This window comes from Schistocerca cancellata, chromosome 11 (assembly GCF_023864275.1).
Source record: "Schistocerca cancellata isolate TAMUIC-IGC-003103 chromosome 11, iqSchCanc2.1, whole genome shotgun sequence".
Lineage (NCBI taxonomy): Eukaryota > Metazoa > Arthropoda > Insecta > Orthoptera > Acrididae > Schistocerca > Schistocerca cancellata.
This window is the reverse complement of record NC_064636.1, coordinates 105,871,745-105,891,667: the sequence shown is the minus strand read 5'-3', so window position 1 is coordinate 105,891,667 and position 19,923 is coordinate 105,871,745. Positions and strand designations below refer to the sequence as shown.

At 39.4% G+C, this 19,923-nt stretch overlaps 1 protein-coding gene across 1 annotated transcript in view; it reads left to right on the top strand.

The window, feature by feature from the left end:
- The window catches only part of LOC126108776 (plasma membrane calcium-transporting ATPase 2-like), a 532,870-nt gene that overhangs the window by 240,437 nt on the left and 272,510 nt on the right, over window positions 1-19,923 (top strand). The gene's annotated exons all lie outside the window — the stretch shown is intronic.

Here is a 19,923-nt window from a genome sequence, read left to right as displayed (position 1 = left end):
TTGACCAAACCAGTCCATATACTCCCTTGTAGGATTTGTGCTTAATAATAGGGGCTTCCTCAAAGGTAGCTGCAGCATTCACTCAGTGAAAATTAGAACAAAAATGTGCATTTGAATAACAGTGTTAATAATAGTACATAAAAGTATACATTATTTTACAAGTCACATTTCCTATAATATTTCAGCCAAACTCAAAATGGTAAATGAATGACTGGCCAGCACTAAATTAGAAATACTGTAAGAGTGGGAGAATAAGAATCTGGCCTTGTCCTTAGAACAGATGGGTTGCTCTCCTCCTGGAATGTAATGGTGTGCTTCTGGGTGCTCTTCTGAGTTGTTATTTCCATTTTATGCATGAAATTGTACTTGAGTCTTTTATATTCACAAGCTACAACATAGTCACATATGAAGTAGTGATCCAGAAAGTGTAGAATAGATTTATTTTATTTCTGTATGTGATCACAAAACTTTTTGGCCCTTAGGCTGCTAGTTTCAAAGAGTGACAACCATCTTCCAATGTACAGCAAAACACCGAAAAATGAAACAGAACTAGTGTACAGTCTAAATCTTAAAACAATAGAATGTACTGTAACAAGAAGTTTTATTTTCATACATGTGGAAAACATGCATTTAAAATATGAATAGGTATACTTGTTTTAAAACATGTCCTAATATGTTGAAATCATAGGGGCATTGTTAAAGAATACACACAAAATCAGCTTAGCATTGTCGTACATATTTAAAATACAATGTAAACGCGGCCACAGTGCCTGAAATCACCTTGTTGACGATGCTAGTGTTATTACCAAGTTGAGGTATAGTAGCCACAAAATCTGTTTGTGTAGTAAGGTCATCAGATGTCACTACTGCAAGCTTTGACATATTCATCAATTATATGTGATCTTCAAGGATGTGTTTTCAATCTGATAAAATTTTGTTCAAAAAAAATTACCAAGGTGACAGAATTACAGTATGCCGATGACAAAGCATCTCCTGCTCTAACACCTGCAGAGCTACTCAAACAACTTACCCCAAAATTAACTGTTCCTGAGTTCAATATTTCCTTCTTAGACACAATACTGGAGCAAGTTGGCCAATTATCATATCTTAGAATTTATTATTTATTTATTATTAATTCCTTTAACTCCTTATGTGGAGCATACAGCTGCAACAAAGGATTGCCATCTTGTTCTGTCTTCTGAGGTATTTTCATTTCTTTCCATTCTATTCTGTGCAGTTGGCCTTCCACTTCAATACTGAAGCAGGTTGGCCACTTCTCATATCTTGGAATTTATTATTTATTTGTTACTAATTCCTTTAACTTCTTATATGGGCCATAGGGCTGCAACAAAGGATCGCTATCTTGTTCTGTCTTCTGGTAGTATTTTCATTTCTTCCCATCCTGTTCCTTGCTGTTGACCTTGCGCTTCAGCTGATCGTCTCCACATCATTTCAGGCCTGCCTCATCTCCATCATTCCTGCATGATCCAATAAAGTGCTTCCTTCGCAATATGTTTATTTGGCCTCCTAAGTGCATGTCCTAACCATCTCCACTTCCTCCTTCATATTTGCAGCTCAATTGGCTTCTGTCTGTTTCTTCACCATTAGAGATGACATTTGGCCACCATCTCCCCAGGATGTTCCTCAGACATCTGTTGTTAAATGTCTGCAGCTTATGGATTAGCTGCTTTGTCACTGTGCATGTTTCACATCCATATAGAAGCACAGATTTTATGTTACTTTCAAATATCTGCAATTTGGTCTTCAATATTATTTCCTTCAATCCCCAGATAGAGCAGAGAGCTGTAAAAGCTTCTTTGGTTTTGTTGATGCAGCTGTTAATGTCTTCTGTTGCACCACCATATGGCGTAGTCATACTTCCAAGGTAGCAAAACTTATCCACCCTTTCGATTATCTGGCTCCCAAGCTTAAGCTCTGTGATGTTGTTATCATTTACCCAAAAATCTTTCGCTTTTTGGGCATTAATTTTCAAACTGACTTTCTTTGCCACAGATTTCAGATCTTCTATTTTCTCTTTCATTGTGTTGAGACTGTGGGACAGAAGGAAAAGGCCACCTGCAAAATCAAGGTCTTCTAGGTGTGTTCCATTGCTCTGCTTTATTCCTCTCACTTTATCCATTGATTGAGCCATTACAAGACTCAATACTATGCTAAATAATATCGGTGAGAGCATGTATCATTGCTTGAATCCTGTTTTCACTGCTATTGGATCTAAAAGCAGACCTTGATGTTGACCCTGGCACATGTAGTTTTCATACATCACGTGACAGGAGCAATTATTTTCATGGGAATTCCAAAAGTTTGCAGTGAGCTCCATATTTTTGCTCTGATTATACTGTCGAAGGCCTTTTCAAAGTCTACAAACAGCATGTAAAGTGGTCACTGGTATTCATACGAATGCTCAGCTCTTATTCTCATGGTGTTTATCTGGTCAATGCAAGTGACCTTTCCTAAATTATGCTTGTTCTCTTGTTAATTTCTTGTCTACATTTGCTTTTATCCTATCTTGAATTATTCACATGAGGATCTTACTTAGGATTGACAGCAGGGTGTTCCCTCTTCAGTTATCATAAACTGATAGATCTCCTTCCTTGGGGAGCTTGATGAGCAAGCCTTTGTTCCAATCATTTGGTACTTTTTCATTTATTCATATCGCTGTCAGGAGTGGATGTAAGATTTCTGCTGATATAGAGGGATCTACTTTAAGTAACTCTGGACTGATGTTGTCCAGGCCCAGAGCTTTCGCATTCTTTATTTGTTGGATTGCTTTAGTGATTTCTTCTTTGGATGGCAGTTCTAAGGTAATTGACGTATCTTGTGGGAGTTCTTCCCCATCCACATTCAGCTGAGTAACACTGTCGTCTGTAGTTTCATGGTTCAAAACATTCTCAAAATGTTGTTTCCACCTATGCACTTGATCTTCTTGATTTGTGAGTTGTTTTCCTTGCTTGTTCTTGATTGGCATATCAACCCCAAAGTTTTTATTTGACAGTTTCATTGTGATGTTATATAGTTCTTGTTATTGCCTCTGCTAGCTGCTGCCCCCAACTTAGCTACAAATTTGTGGATATAGGTTTATTATCTTTTCTGAAACTCCTCTTCACCATCCTATTTAATATGCAGAGTTCCTGTTGGATTTATTCTTTTAATTCCCTTGTCTGTGAGCAATTTATCTGGAGTTTTGCCTTCCTCATCTGCTGTATTGCATCCCAAGTGTGGTCAGAGATCCAATCTTGTCTGCCGTGGTCCTTTGTTCCAAGAATTCCTTCAGCAGTCTATGCATAGGTCATTTCCATTGCATCCCATTGACCCTCAATGTCATTATCTTCAATTCCTCTGCTAAGAACCTCAAAACAATTTCTCAGCTGCATTGAGAACTCCTCTCGGACATTTGTATTACCCAACTTGGAATCATTGTGTCTAAATGGTATACCTGCAAACAGGATGGTGTTATAATAATTGGGCTGCCCTTGCAGCCTTAAGACAGTTAGTGCACAGAATTGTCATGAATAAAGACCTAAAGCTGCATATCAAACTCATGGTGTACAGAGCTGTTGTCACTTCCCCTCTCCTTTATGGCTGTGAAATGTACGCACTGTAGGTGTGATATCGAAAAACTCAAGTGGTTCTATCAACCAAAAAAAGAGATGCATCTTAAACATTAAATGGGACAACTGTGTGACCAATGCTGTGGTTCTCAATCTAAACAGCACTGAAACGGCATTGAGGCAACCATCATTACTCATCAAATGAAATGGTTAGGACATGTTCACTGCATGATTGATGCCAGGCATCCCTGATAAATAATTAAGGCAAATTCTGCTCTGACAGTAGGCCTTACTAAGCCCCTCTTAAGCACTTTAAGGACCAGCTGAAACATATCATGAAGATGACCTGTGTAAAAATTTAGACATCAGAAGAATGTGCTGTGGATCATTTACAGTGGAGGAGCACCTCATCCACTGCCGGCAGCTTGGTTGAAGGAGAATACCGTTGATATGAAGAGGCAAAGTGATAAGCAAGAAAGCTTCATCAGTTATGATCCTGCCTTCCTGTCACCATTCAGTGTGATTTATCTGGGCACATGTTTTATGTCAGAATAGGTCTGTTCAATAAATAGAGACATATCCATAAGCTGAGTTGAAAAGGTTACTCCATGCAGGAAGTAGTTATGCATATTTGAAATAAAGTCACAGCTAATGATGATGATGACAAAATGCAATAAAATAAAAAATATAAGAGACACTCTCATGGTTATTTTAGATAAAAATAATAACATACAAAAGAACAAGCTTACAGAACTAACAAAATAATATAAGAGTGATAAAATAACTATGGAAAACCAAGTGGATGAAACAAATGACTATAGTAAGTAATCAAGCCCCTCTAACAAGCTTATGACACAAACAATTTTGTGGCTATTACACCTCAATTTTTTATCAATAGTCATGCTGTTAACAGCATGAAAATGCAGTCTCTGTGGTCTAGTGTACATCATATTTTAAGTTTTGTGTGTATTTTAAAGCTACCACAATGGTTTCATTACACTAGGACATGTTTTAAAACAGTTATGTCTCCTCATATTTTAAGCATATGTTTTCTGCATGTATGAAAATAATACTCATCATTATGGCATATTTTATTGTTTTAAGATATAGAGTGCCCACTAGTCCCATTAGATTTTGTGAAGTTTTGCTGCAGATCTGAAGATGGTCTTCACTGACAGAAACAGGTAGTCAAAGGACCAAAAACATTCTGTGATGATAGATGGAAATAAAAGAAATTTATTCCATGTTGTATTTATCTAATTATAAGATGAGATTTTTCTCAATTTTGTCACTAAAAATAGAGGGTCATCTTACTTTCGCATATTATACTATTGCTGGTAAGGTCAGAGTTTCTTATGTGTATATTAGATTAATATACATTTACAGATGAAGCTTTGACAATTGAGATAACACACATATTTCTTTTGAAGAATTTGGCAATGTTGGAGGGGTACCACAGTAACACCAGTGTGACTGAGAACAAGCACAAATGCGCAAATGTAGGGAAGGGAGTGGGGAATGTGAAGCAAATTTCATTGTGCTCCCAACCATGGAAATATACACTACGTACCAGTGGCTTTTTTTGTGAACATCTGTCACATTTACACTGCAGTTAGCTTGAATCCATTTGTATTTGGAATTGAACTGACTTTAAAATTTGATAAATACTCAACAATAATGTACATTACCGCAGGAGGTGGTAAAATTCTAGATAGGGGCCTTTGGCATACTTCAGAGTTTCGCACACCGATGTCAACGGTTGCTGCTGTGGAATGATGTGAATGAAAGAATGCATGTAAGGCACTGGTCTACATCCAGGCAGAGGATATGTTTGAAAGCAAGAGATAAAGGAATATTGTCACATACCCCATCAGTATATAGCAAGTGGACAAAAACACAACACATTACAATGCCTAATATTGCACAGGAAAACCATTCATTTTTAAAGCAGCTCCCAGTCTTGTTGGAACAGACAAATATTGGCACCATATAGTTTTCAAGGGTTTCTTATATCATCCACTGTGCAAAATAGTGGTATGTTCAGGTAACAGTGATGGAGCTGGATAGCAATCACACCCCCTCTTCAAAGCAGACCACAGTGGCACATCAAGATTCTGTGACTATAGTGGTCAGGGGAGTTGCAACAATTCATTCTTGTGCTCACAAACCAATTCTGGAATATGCAAGCTGCGTAAACAGCAACCCTGTCATTGTAGAACACAGCATCACGATTGGGGAACAAATATTCTATACCATGGGAAAGACATAATCAGCCAATATGGTCACATAATCTTTGGTAGTAATGTGACCTTTCAGAGTAACCGTGGGGCCCATGGAATACCATAATATGGCTGCTAAAATCATCATGGAACCCCTGCAGTCTTTCAGTCTTGGTAACAAGCTATCTGCAGCATAGGCTTGGGATGACTTATGCCAGATGTAAACTCAGCCAGAAGTTGCAAATAGTGTGAAACAAGACTCTTCTGACCAAATGACTTTCTTCCATTGCTGCATAGTCCAAATTTTATGGCACCACGTTGTCCTGTTACAGGTGTTTGCATTACAGATATGTTGTTTTGGAATTCCAGCTGACACAGCAATTCTGATCTTATGGAGATCCATTCACATTTATTGGTATTGACAGGATTCATGGATGTGACATTCAGTTCTGTAGTGACATTTTGCAGCTGCTGTTCTCTTATTTTTCATTAAATTCTCTTCAATGACTGTCTGTCAAGATCACTCAACACATAATTTTGTCCACATTGTGACCAGCAGATGATGTTTTCCTGCTCCCTGTATGCAGTATAAATATTTGATGATATGGTGCATCATGAAGCACCAAACACTTTGGCTACCTTGGTTATGGAAGAACCCACTGTATGAGTACCAACAATTTGCTCACATTTGAATTCCGCTAGCTCTGACATAATCCACTCACAACTACACAGAACCTGTTCTGACCACAACTGTCACTTGCTATGTAGTGAAAATTGTTGTGACTTTCCGACCTTTCAAAGTGCCGTCGCGCAGTTACACGTGTCCTCTACATGCGGTGCTGTCTGCCAGCCGTGCAGCAGCTGTGCCACCTAAGCGGCCAGCCAGCCAGTGGTCGCTAGACTTGGACTCAGTGCTGATTTGACTATTACAGTGTACACACGTCTTACTTTATTTACTTGATCTGTGACTTACATGTATTGTGTCGTCCTAAAAATATATTTGTTAAACTTAACGTTATAACAATTGGCGATGAGGTAGTGAATTTTTCTTTTTCATCGTTGACCCACAGGTTTCCATGGCTACTTTAGAGCAACTATTGCAAGGTCTCATTGAACAGCAAACGCTTCTCACATCGGCGATTCATGATTTCATCACAGCATCCAATGTGGGGCATCTCTCATCATTGTCTCTACCTCCTTTTCCTCCTTGCGACAAGACAGCGGAAGAATGGTCTGATTACGAAAACATCTTCGACAGCACTTCTTGGCATTTCATGTCGTGGATGACCAAACATGTAAGTCTCTGTTCCTTTCATGGATTTCACCTCAAATGTATCAGTTGTTGTCGCAATTGGCTCCTTTGAAAGATCCTGCGTCTTTGTCCTTTGCTGAAATGTGCTCACTCTTGTCCATATATTTTCAAAAGCACACGCATGTGGTAGCCTCTCGTGTTGCCTTTTATCATTGTCAAAAACAACCAAATCAATCCTATGGCACTTGGGCTGTTGAACTTCACGGCCTCAGTCGAAAGTGACGTTCACAAAGAATCCTATGCTGATTCCATGGTACGGGATGCTATTATCCGCGGCCGCAAGACTTGGACTCAGTGCTGATTTGACAGTTATCATGTACACATGTCTTACTTTGTCTACTTGCTCTGTGACTTACATGTATTGTGTCATCTTTGAAATATATGTGTTCAACTTGACATTATAACCAACAGAATGATCAATTATATCAAATGCTTTTGTTGGGTTTAAGAATCAGCCTGAGATTTTTGTGTGATTGTACACAGTATTTTAAGACACACTTTATTAGGTGGAGGCACCTGTTCCAGTTGAGTGCTGTGGCCTAAAGCCATGTTGACATCCAGATATAATAATATTTTGTTGATGAAAGTAGTCAGTTGTGAAAGGTATATGTTTTCAATACTTTTTGAAACTGGCTGTAGTGACAAAGGTGTGTAGTTACCCATAATTGCTGATCACCTTTTTATGTTGGGAACTACTTTATAATGTTGACTTTCAAATATCTCACAAAGGATGGAAATAATGGTATTTAAAAGTTCAGGTAGACCTACTACACCAACAAAAGTGGATGGACTGTTTTTCTCAGTACTTGGAAGTTCTTTCACTGTTATATGGGATGGATATCCAAATTTTTCCTTCACTAATAGACCAGCAACCATTTTATAACAAGAACTGGAATTTGTTGGGGATCAGTGACATTTTGCTCATGGTAACACAATATTTTTGTGAGTTGACTTGTACCCCCGTAAGACCCTGCACAGCTTGTAGTACCTTACCCCCCACCACTTTGTAAAGTGCGTGCGGGGCACACGATACTCCTTAAAGCCTGTACTATGGTAAGTTGACGGGCTTCACCTTATGAGAAAGGATTTTCGTATAGATATTGACCGTGTGTACCTGAATGGACGCAAATCAGGCTTACACCCACTCTGTAATAACAATGATTCGTCAAATAAGTCCGAAATGCAACTACACCTCAGGACGGACAAAAAACAACACAGAAGATGCTACCAATTTGTTAATAATACAGTCGCCAGCCTAATTAGGCATTAACTGAGTTTCTTTCCTGTACAAGTTGATGTACATTCATGCAAACAACACATAGTAACACTGCATAATATAGTGAATTTTAGAACCAGAAAATCTATTGAACTGATAATTTCACTTTCTGTATTTATATGGATAATCCATAAACACACAACACTACACTATAATGTTTACTACGAAACTTCATAGTGTCTATTGATCTGATTAAAATCGGGCATAAGTTACCCTAGAAATAGCACTTTCGAATCACACACACAATGTCACTTTTGATAAAGATAAAACACTGATAAACTTTGGCCTTTATATTTACTTTAACTTTTGCTGGTCAAATCAGTTTAGAACACTTCAGAATTCAAATGAATGAAAGGGGGGGGGGGGGACCCTGAAACTGTTATGATCACTATATTAAAAAAATTGATTACTGAAATTATCATGCGTTCAAGATTTCCAGTATATGAGTTACTACTCTTTTTATCTTATTTACTGCTTATTTAAATACCTTTATATCTGTCTCGAAATAATTGAACTTCATTACTATATCAATATCAAAGTTATCTTCCAACTTTGTCAGACCTTCATTATTCATTTACTGGTTCATTAACAAAACAGTTCTTTAAACACCATTCTTACATAGTTAGGTCTGTAAGTAATTATTATTAACTCAAAATTTAATTTTTCATTTCGGGACACTCAGATTGCACGACATTTGGAAAGGACCCTATCTAGGTTAGTTGTGAGGATAATTAAATGATAGGACAGTTCTGGTAAAATTTAAGTTATTATTGAACAGTATGGAACAAAAGTAACACTGGTCCATATGAATACAGTACTAAAAGTTTCAACCTGTTTGTATCGAGGCGGCAGTTGGCGGGCAGCGAGATGGCGAGGCACAGAGCACACATACAACCACAGCTATGGCTCTTGATGTATCGGCACTTTATTTCTTCATAGCGTCGCAATACTTTTCCATTTAGTGCCTATGGAATTTTGCCATACTGTATAGGCGTTGGAACGGCATACCCGAGGCTCAATGAAACTACGTCTTCCAGGAGAGCCTCCTCTCTCCAAAACGTGTTGCTCAGACCAATGCCAAACTCCAACTACGACTGCTGAGCCTGTTGTGCTGTGCAGCGTCTGTGCGCATTTTCCCGTGCTCGCCTGCCTATCACCTTTTACCGCTCCCTTACAAGCCGGGTATTCACCCGAGGTTTTGCATTCTACATATCCTAACACATTGCCTACGTATGGAGCAGATGCACAGTTACAATTTTAAACATCTTACAATAGTCTCAACATTTGTTACACTTCAATTTTATTACAATATTGCTTGAAATTTGACATAAACATTAATGTTCACATTGAAAATTGTTTACAGTTTTCTTAAAACAATGGCATGAAACAAGAAAACAAATGAAATTAGAACATCAGTTACTCAACTTAAACAAAAAATCAGATGGAAAAAAAATTATTTATATGTACAATAGTACAACGCCGTTGTTGTTACACATGCCCCTGTTTCCAATAAATTTCACTAAGTGAAAATTTGATGGGAACATTGAACTTTATATTTATACAGGGGTTCTGAATCTTTGAGTGAATGTACCATCATAGAATTTTATGTCACAAAACTTCCTGTCACTCACATTATAGATGTCTATACTATGTAATATATCGAGAACATTTACCTTTCATTTACTTAAGTGCCTTTGGCACAGTCCAACCTCCTATCGCAACATAATTTAAATAGCAAATTACTTATCATTATTAAATTTCTCAGAGAAATAAATTCAAAAGCTGAAACACAAACACTTAACTACAAAGCATATACAAATACCTGTATACACTATAAGACAATTTGTTGCTGTTTGCATTGAATGGCAGTCCATTTCCTTATTTACTAATAAACACACAATAATATTTAGAAAAATCACAACATATATTTGCTGCCTATTATTCAGATTTGGGCAGTCCATTTCGCATCTTTTTATCACATCACCTGCACCACACTTACAATTCCCCTTTGACTATTTATCTGCCCTCTTTGGTGTTTGACAGCCCCATCTTTTATTTGGCTTGCAGCATTTGCTCTTTCTTTTCAGCCATTTTCTCCATACATCTTTACATTTATAGTACATTTGGTAATCTGAAACTTACATAAGTATATTAGCACACTGACATTGGTATACATACATTTACAAAGGTTTGTTACATTTGGAATAAAATAGTTTCAGTATTAGATCCAGCCTTTTTACTGCAGATTGCTTTATGAGTGTACTTAGGTCACTCACTCCTAGGAACATACAGTTTCCGGTCCACAACGTTTCTTACACCTAAAGGTCTCTTGGATTTTGGGTAGATCAGGTAGTAAGCATTATTGTGTGGAATGTTCTGTATTATATACAGTCCATTATAAATATATTTAAATTTGGAAATTTCATGGTTCAGTTCACCAGATTTTTCGTAGGTTTTTAAAAGAAGATAATCCCCAATTTTAAATTTTTAAACTTTCAGGTTTTTATCATGTCTTTTAGACCTAGAGTCAGCTTTTTGCTTTGCCCTTTTCCTGACTAATTCTTTCTTTTGACTCAACCCCAAGCTTGTACAAGGTGGAAACTCTAGTTTTTCCTCAATTAAACTTTTACTTTGGCTGCCTAACAAAATTTCTTCCAGTGGGAACCCAGTAGTTTCATGATGTACTGTGTTCATGACATTCTCAAAGTCCAATATAAGTCTGCCCCAGGCTCTAAATCATTCCCCTTCCTGTTTTTTCCGCAACACACCTTGGTCGACTGTGACATCGTCCCAAGATACGTTCCTGACCTGTGAACCATCTATATCTGGTGGCTTTCTCGGTTTCTGGAGTTCAAAGTCTTTGCTTACTTGAACTCTTTGCAAAATAGACACTGAGTCGTCAGGTGGCTCTTTCTTTCTGTGTTCAGTCTCATCGTCTGGATTTTGTTCTGAAACTTCGTCATCAGTAGGTACAATATCACAATTAGCTGTATCCCCATTATTTTCACTAGTACCGAAATACTCGTCATCTGCACTATCGTCAGAACCCGACCATTCTGGATCACTTTCAGGTTCTAACATAAAAGCTTTTCTGAGACAGGCACTAAGTTCTTCCTCTGCATCTTTGTCAGATTTTGATTTTAACTCAATATCCTCTTTTGGCAAAATGGCCTCATTATCAGCTTTACTCACATCCACTGTTACTTCATATTTAGTGTAATCCTCGTGGATTTCAGTTACTCTTAGGTAATTACCTGCCCCTTCCCCACGGTGCCTTTCGGTAAAGCTTGTACTATTGGCGGATCGTCAACAGAAGTTACTTTCTCGTCAATGTTTAGGATTTCATCCTCCAATTCCTTCCCCTCTTTAACCATCGTCCTATCGGCAGCATGCGTACTTTTCGCGGCTCTATTTACTTCCTCCTCCTTAAATTCAGGCCACGTCACCTTATCGACGTCCCTACTATTTCCTTTTTCACTAATTAACCTCCTTGCCTCATACTGCTTCTTAAAATCCTCCCACTCACATTGCTTGAGGACCTTGTACAGATCATCGATCTGCACACGCCAATCAGTTACTTCTGCTAATTCATTCTCGCCATAAACTTCATTGCTAACACTGCTAACCGCACCTCTCTGTGTATCCACTGTACCATCCACTATTTCCTTCGCCACGGAATTACCACTCGTAATGTATTCACCAGCTCTTACGGCAATGTTCGTACCTAATGCTGCCGCATTGCTAGTGGCTTCTCTCTGAACAGCTGTTCTGCTAGGCTGGGCCGTTGCCCTCTGATGCTCCACTCGCCTGTTAACATTTATCGCTCTGTGTGGCGAAGATGAGTCATCTGCGCTCGCACCTGACGCTTGTTCCGCAACAACACGTTGCATCATTCCACGCCTGTCTCTAACCTGTCTCATAACTTTAATGTCAGTCTGGTAATATTTCTTAAATCGGGGCCGGTATGTTCTGTCCACTTCTGCTTGGCCCTCAACGTTCACGGAAATCAGTTTCCCGCGTCGTTATTATTTTGTACGGTGTACCCTCTACCGCGACCTGGATAACCCCCTCTTCCTCTTCCTCTGCCTCTACCTCTCTGTATCATGTTGACGCGAAACCCATCGCCGTCATTTCTCTTGTCATTATTGCGATTAGTTCTGTTACTAAAATTCTGATAATTGGCACAACTTTCGCGCCAATGATCTTCGTCTTCGACCCTTTCAAGAAACGCTTGGAAGCTACGATGATTGCTTCCCACATATCTCTTCGAATCTTCTGGAAGCTTTTTATATAGCTCCCATATGATTTCAGAATCAGATCTTCTTCCTGTTAAATGTGTCAACTTTCGGTACCAATATTCGCAGAAATCTTTCAAAGAATTCCTGCCCCTGTTATCATGAAGTTTGGCCATGATAAACTCGCCCCACAAATGATCCTGTTTTTGTTCGGACCAATATTCTTCCGTAAACTTTTGTTTAAACTCTTCGAACGTCATTAGTTCGGTATTCAAGTTAATTCCCCAGTGCTTAGCATCACCTGCTAAGGCGCTAATTACAATGTTTATCTTTTCCTGACCAGACAAGTGTTCAGGAAACATCCTCTCGCAATTTTTGATGAAATCTAACGGATGCCATCCATTATGTTTCTTGGCGGGATCGAAGCGCTCCTCACCTTCCAACAGCTTCGTAAGTGGCGCGCCATTACAGACAACACCAGGCCTATCTTTGATTTTACTCTTGAGATCGAAAATTTTGCCTTGAATTTTCGATATACACTCCTGGAAATGGAAAAAAGAACACATTGACACCGGTGTGTCAGACCCACCATACTTGCTCCGGACACTGCGAGAGGGCTGTACAAGCAATGATCACACGCACGGCACAGCGGACACACCAGGAACCGCGGTGTTGGCCGTCGAATGGCACTAGCTGCGCAGCATTTGTGCACCGCCGCCGTCAGTGTCAGCCAGTTTGCCGTGGCATACGGAGCTCCATCGCAGTCTTTAACACTGGTAGCATGCCGCGACAGTGTGGACGTGAACTGTATGTGCAGTTGACGGACTTTGAGCGAGGGCGTATAGTGGGCATGCGGGAGGCCGGGTGGACGTACCGCCGAATTGCTCAACACGTGGGGCGTGAGGTCTCCACAGTACATCGATGTTGTCGCCAGTGGTTGGCGGAAGGTGCACGTGCCCGTTGACCTGGGACCGGACCGCAGCGACACACGGATGCACGCCAAGACCGTAGGATCCTACGCAGTGCCGTAGGGGACCGCACCGCCACTTCCCAGCAAATTAGGGACACTGTTGCTCCTGGGGTATCGGCGAGGACCATTCGCAACCGTCTCCATGAAGCTGGGCTACGGTCCCGCACACCGTTAGGCCGTCTTCCGCTCACGCCCCAACATCGTGCAGCCCGCCTCCAGTGGTGTCACGACAGGCGTGGATGGAGGGTCGAATGGAGACGTGTCGTCTTCAGCGATGAGGTCGCTTCTGCCTTGGTGCCAATGATGGTCGTATGCGTGTTTGGCGCCGTGCAGGTGAGCGCCACAATCAGGACTGCATACGACCGAGGCACACAGGGCCAACATCCGGCATCATGGTGTGGGGAGCGATCTCCTACACTGGCCGTACACCACTGGTGATCATCGAGGGGACACTGAATAGTGCACGGTACATCCAAACCGTCATCGAACCCATCGTTGTACCATTCCTAGACTGGCAAGGGAACTTGCTGTTCCAACAGGACAATGCACGTCCGCATGTATCCCGTGCCACCCAACGTGCTCTAGAAGGTGTAAGTCAACTACCCTGGCCAGCAAGACCTCCGGATCTGTCCCCCATTGAGCATGTTTGGGACTGGATGAAGCATCGTTTCACGCGGTCTGCACGTCCAGCACGAACGCTGGTCCAACTGAGGTGCCAGTTGGAATGGCATGGCAAGCCGTTCCACAGGACTACATCCAGCATCTCTACGATCGTCTCCATGGGAGAATAGCAGCCTGCATTGCTGCGAAAGGTGGATATACACTGTACTAGTGCCGACATTGTGCATGCTCTGTTGCCTGTGTCTATGTGCCTGTGGTTCTGTCAGTGTGATCATGTGATGTATCTGACCCCAGGAATGTGTCAATAAAGTTTCCCCTTCCTGGGACAATGAATTCACGGTGTTCTTATTTCAATTTCCAGGAGTGTATTTTGTTCACACTTTTGTACACATCCGGTAACTTTTTCGCCTAAATTTCTTTCAGTATCTGAAACCACCTTTTACAACTGTGAGATTCCATGTTGGCATTCGTTTACAATCTCAGTTTTGAGACCGAAAACTTTTTCGTCTACTTTTGTTTCAACTAGAGGCTCTACTTTCTCTTGGATGTTGAAAATTTCAACATCAAACCTACTGTTAATGTCGTCAATTTCCCCCTGCATAGTATCCATATTTTTATTAATTGTGTCAATTTCAAATTTCATAGTATTTACTACAGAGCTTAAATTACCCACTTTTTGTTCTACCTGTTCTATTTGTTTACTAATTTTAATTCCTTGTTCTTCGACCTGTGCTTTAAGCTGATCATTCTGTGTTTTGAGCTGATTACTGTGTGTTTTGAGCTGCTGATCAACGTGTTTTTTAAGCTGATCATTCTGTGTTTTAAGCTGATCATTCTGTGTTTTAAGCTGATCATTCTGTGTTTTAAGCTGCTCGTCAACATGTGTTTTAAGCTGACTAACCTGATTACTGGCTTGTTTTTGAAGCTGATCATTCTGTCCTGCAATTTGTTTGGTTAATCGTTCAAACAAGTCATTCATGCTTAAAATTTTCACACTGTCTTGTTCTACGGAATCGGTGCATTCTGATCCTACCTCAAAATTTTCTTTTGATTCTTTCTTTATCTGTGGAGAATCAAACATGTCAGTGGATTCGTTCATGTACCCACTATCATCTACAAAGTCATCCTCTACTTCCTGTTTTATTCCTTGCTATGTTCGAGGAAATCTCGACATTTCAATCTGTTCGTCAACATGTTCATGGTATTGTATGTACGCCAATTGTCTTCCGCTAACGCCATCTGTTATCTGGCTGCGTAAACTCCTGTTATTGCCAGCCGCATTTTCCATTACGCTCGTCCCATCTACTGTGTCTACGTTCTTGTCCATACTGAACGCAAATTACACCACACTACCATACTTGACATTCACTGCTGTTTACTTTACTGAATAATATTGCAATTCGTGCCACTGAACATCCACTGTTTAGTATTCACATTAATTTGTGACCGACAACAACTGGATGTCCTGTCACCGAGAGCCACTTGTAACGTGCGCGAGGGGCACACGATACTCCTTAAAGCCTGTACTATGGTAAGTTGACGGGCTTCACCTTATGAGAAATGATTTTCATATAGATATTGACCGCGTGTACCTGAATGGACGCAAATCAGACTTACACCCACTCTGTAATAACAATGATACGTCAAAGAAGTCCGAAATGCAACTACACGTCAGGACGGACAAAAAACAACACAGAAGATGCTACCAATTTGTTAATAATATGGGCACCAGCCTAATTAGGCATTAACTGAGTTTCTTTCCTGTACAAGTTGATGTACATTCATGCAAACAACACATAGTAACACTGCATAATATAGTGAATTTTAGAACCAGAAAATCTATTGAACTGATAATTTCACTTTCTGTATTTATATGGATAATCCATAAACACACAACACTACACTATAATGTTTACTACGAAACTTCATAGTGTCTATTGATCTGATTAAAATCGGGCATAGGTTACCCTAGAAATAGCTCTTTCGAATCACACACACAATGTCACTTTTGATAAAGGTAAAACACTGATAAATTTTGGCCTTTATATTGACGTTAACTTTTGCTGGTCAAATCAATTTAGAACACTTCAGAATTCAAATTAATAAAAGGGGGGGGGGGGGACCCTGAAACTGTTACGATCACTATATTAAAAAAATTGATTACTGAAAGTATCATGCGTTCAAGATTTCCAGTATACGAGTTACTACTCTTTTTATCTTATTTACTGCTTATTTAAATACCTTTATATCTGTCTCGAAATAATTGAACTTCATTACTGTATCAATATCAAAGTTATCTTCCAACTTTGTTAGACCTTCGTTATTCATTTACTGGTTCATTAACAAAACAGTTCTTTAAACACCATTCTTACATAGTTAGGTCAGTAAGTAATTATTATTAACACAAAATTTAATTTTTCATTTCGGGACACTCGGATTGCACAACATTTGGAAAGGACCCTATCTAGGTTAGTTGTGAGGATAATTAAATAATAGGACAGTTCTGGTAAAATTTAAGTTGTTATTGAACAGTATGGAACAAAAGTAACACTAGTCCATACGAATACAGTACTAAAAGTTTCAACCTGTTTGTATCGAGGCAGCGGTTGGCGGGCAGCGAGATGGCAAGGCACAGAGCACACATACAACCACAGCTATGGCTCTTGATGTATCAGCACTTTATTTCTTCATAGCATCGCAATACTTTTCCATTTAGTGCCTATGGAATTTTGCCATGCTGTATAGGCGTTGGAACGGCATACCCGAGGTTCAATGAAACTACGTCTTCCAGGAGAGCCTCCTCGCTCCACAACGTGTTGCTCAGACCAATGCCAAACTCCAACTACGACTGCTGAGTCTGTTGTGCTGTGCAGCGCCCGTGCGCATTTTCCCACGCTCGCCTGCCTACCACCTTTTACCGCTCCCTTACAAGCCGGGTATTCACCCGAGGTTTTGCATTCTACATATCCTAACACATTGCCTACGTATGGACCAGACGCACAGTTACAATTTTAAACATCTTACAATAGTCTCAACATTTGTTACACTTCAATTCTATTACAATATTGCTTGAAATTTGACATAAACATTAATGTTCAGATTCAAAAATTGTTTACAGTTTTCTTAACACAATGGCATGAAACAAGAAAACAAATGAAATCAGAACAACTTCACTAAAAAATGACATCCAATGAGGGCAGTGCAGCTGTGTGGTGTCAGAAGCATCAGACTTGATCTTACTTGCAGGCATGGATCAAGCAAATACTTTGAATATGGATCTGTTGGAACTAGTCAAGACAGGAAAAGTAGTACCACACTTGTAAAAATAGAAAAAGCCAAATTCATCTCCATAATTGGGGTATATTTTGCATTCAATGTTCACCAGGTAGCATAAGATAAATGTTGAAGGTAGAAATTGGGGGGAAACATTGTTCAGTATGAAGAAGTAGTATTTAGTGTCAAGCTCACTGGTCATCAAGCATCAGGTAGAATCAAAGTTACTAAATGGCAATCAATGAAGCCCCTGTGAGGTTGAGATGAGTGAGAGAGAGAAACACCGACTATGAGGGGCAACAGTGGAGCATGATAGTATATTATGAGTGTTGTCCACAAATTAGACCTTTTCCATTTTAAAAGTCAGGAAAATCCTACCATTATGCCAATTATTGACATCACCATAAATGGTCATTAGATGACAATGAATTTCAGTAGGTGGACCTTCTCCTCATTAAGAAAGAAAATAACCACACACACCTAATATTTAGCGGGAGATGCCAGTGGTTATGATGTGATATTGGTTTGTGGTGCTCTCAACATCGTGGTCAACAGTGCCCATATGAGGTCCAAATTTCCAGTCTCGGAATTCCCAAATAATGATAAGATGGTGAGGACATACAAACACTGAGTCTGCAGATGGAGAAAATCTCCAGCCCAGCTGGGAATTGAACCCGGGACCCTGTGATTCAGAGGCAGAAATGCTAGCCACTAGACCACGAGCTGCAGAAACATGGCAATGGAGTGGAGTGCCCATCTGTAACAGCATCCACAGCCTGACTGAATAAACTATCAAGCTGTGTGACTGCCAATAGTGGAGGGGGAAGCCCACACTGCTGGCTTGTTTTGTCAACTAGTTAAGAATTTTGTCCATACTGCCACAAATGACAAATTGTCTAGAATTCTTGGACAATCATCATACCTAACCTGTGTAGCATCTCACCGTGTTGTGCTGACGGTGGCTGGCACTCATCCATGAGGTTCTCTGTGATGGATCCAGATGCTAAGTGTTACCTGCTACAGAATACCAACAGAAGTGAGGCTTAGTGACCCTGCTGGGTCCTGTTTAAAAACTTGGTCCCTGCAAGAAAACAGAAGACTCTCAAGATGGGCACTATTTTCTATTGTCACCCTAAATAGCTGTTCCTATAAATGTTAGGTTGCCATAACCTGGCTGGTCCTAACTGCCAACTACATCCTAGGAGCATATTGCCACACTCCTAGAGTCCTCTTTAAGCTGAGGAGCTCCTCTTACAGTTACTGCCATCTTGCTGGCTATGAATAGCTATATTTGTAAGGTGTTGCAACTAGCCCGAAATTGCTCCTATTTGGTAATAAAATAAATATAGTATAACAAGCTGTGGATGTGGGCTTCATTTTATTGTATGACCCCAAAATATATTTGTCATTTTCCTTTACTTTTGCCTCTTCTATGATCCATCTCAAAACTAAATTTTATTTTTTAAATAACTTTTTAATTCTGGGCTACTGTTTGTTTTTTAGAGAAAAACATTTACAGTTCTTTTTACTTGGTGAAATCTAGTTTTTTAACCTGTTTGTACTCCTGGTAATTACTTCCTTTTTTGAAAAGTTATTCCAAATTTATGCTTAAAATGTTCAAAGAGATTTCCGTCTATTCTTAAGTAGTAGTGCTATCATATGTTTTTCCTCAAGACTATTCATGAATTACATACTGGAAGTATTATTTATTTTTCTGCTCTTATATGTAACATTTTGTACATTTGTCAAAATGGTTATGTTTAGTAATGCCAGAAATGTTCCCTGTAACTGGTGTAAAATTTTTCTGATGTACGCTGCTTGTCTGTATGTACACATACTTGATCACAGTGAGCAGCACTACTTTTTGTGGTATGTGTTGAAAAATTAACTGCCACAGTTGGATTATGTGTTTTCATAATATTTTAGAATTTTTCTCTATGAGGACTGTGGCTCAGAAAATCATTGTTAAAATTTTTGCAGAATACCAGTATTTTGCCAGTGCTCTTAAGTTTTCCTAGAGCAAAGTTACATTGTTTGGAGTAAAAAAGCTTATGTTTCTGTCAGGATATCTGTACTCACATAAAATAATGTGTTTTTTGCCCATTAACTCAACAGTTGAGACCTCAAAATCTCCCCCACAACATAATTTGCATACAGAGACTGGGCCATTATAATCTAAATTTTCTTTTACATAAGTAAATGTTCCTCCATATTATACTACAACAAAAGTTTACAAGGTTAAAATCTAATATTTTACAATGTTAAAATTTTGCTATCAGTGTTCACAGAAACATAAATTGAAACATCCCTCCATTCACTGCTAAGAAGTATATTTATTTCATCAACTTTGTTTGTTAATGACTGTACATTCTGATGTACAATCTTGAGACCATGTTTACAATTTAGTTCTGCATGTCATTTTCCTGATACAGTCTACATTTATAAAAA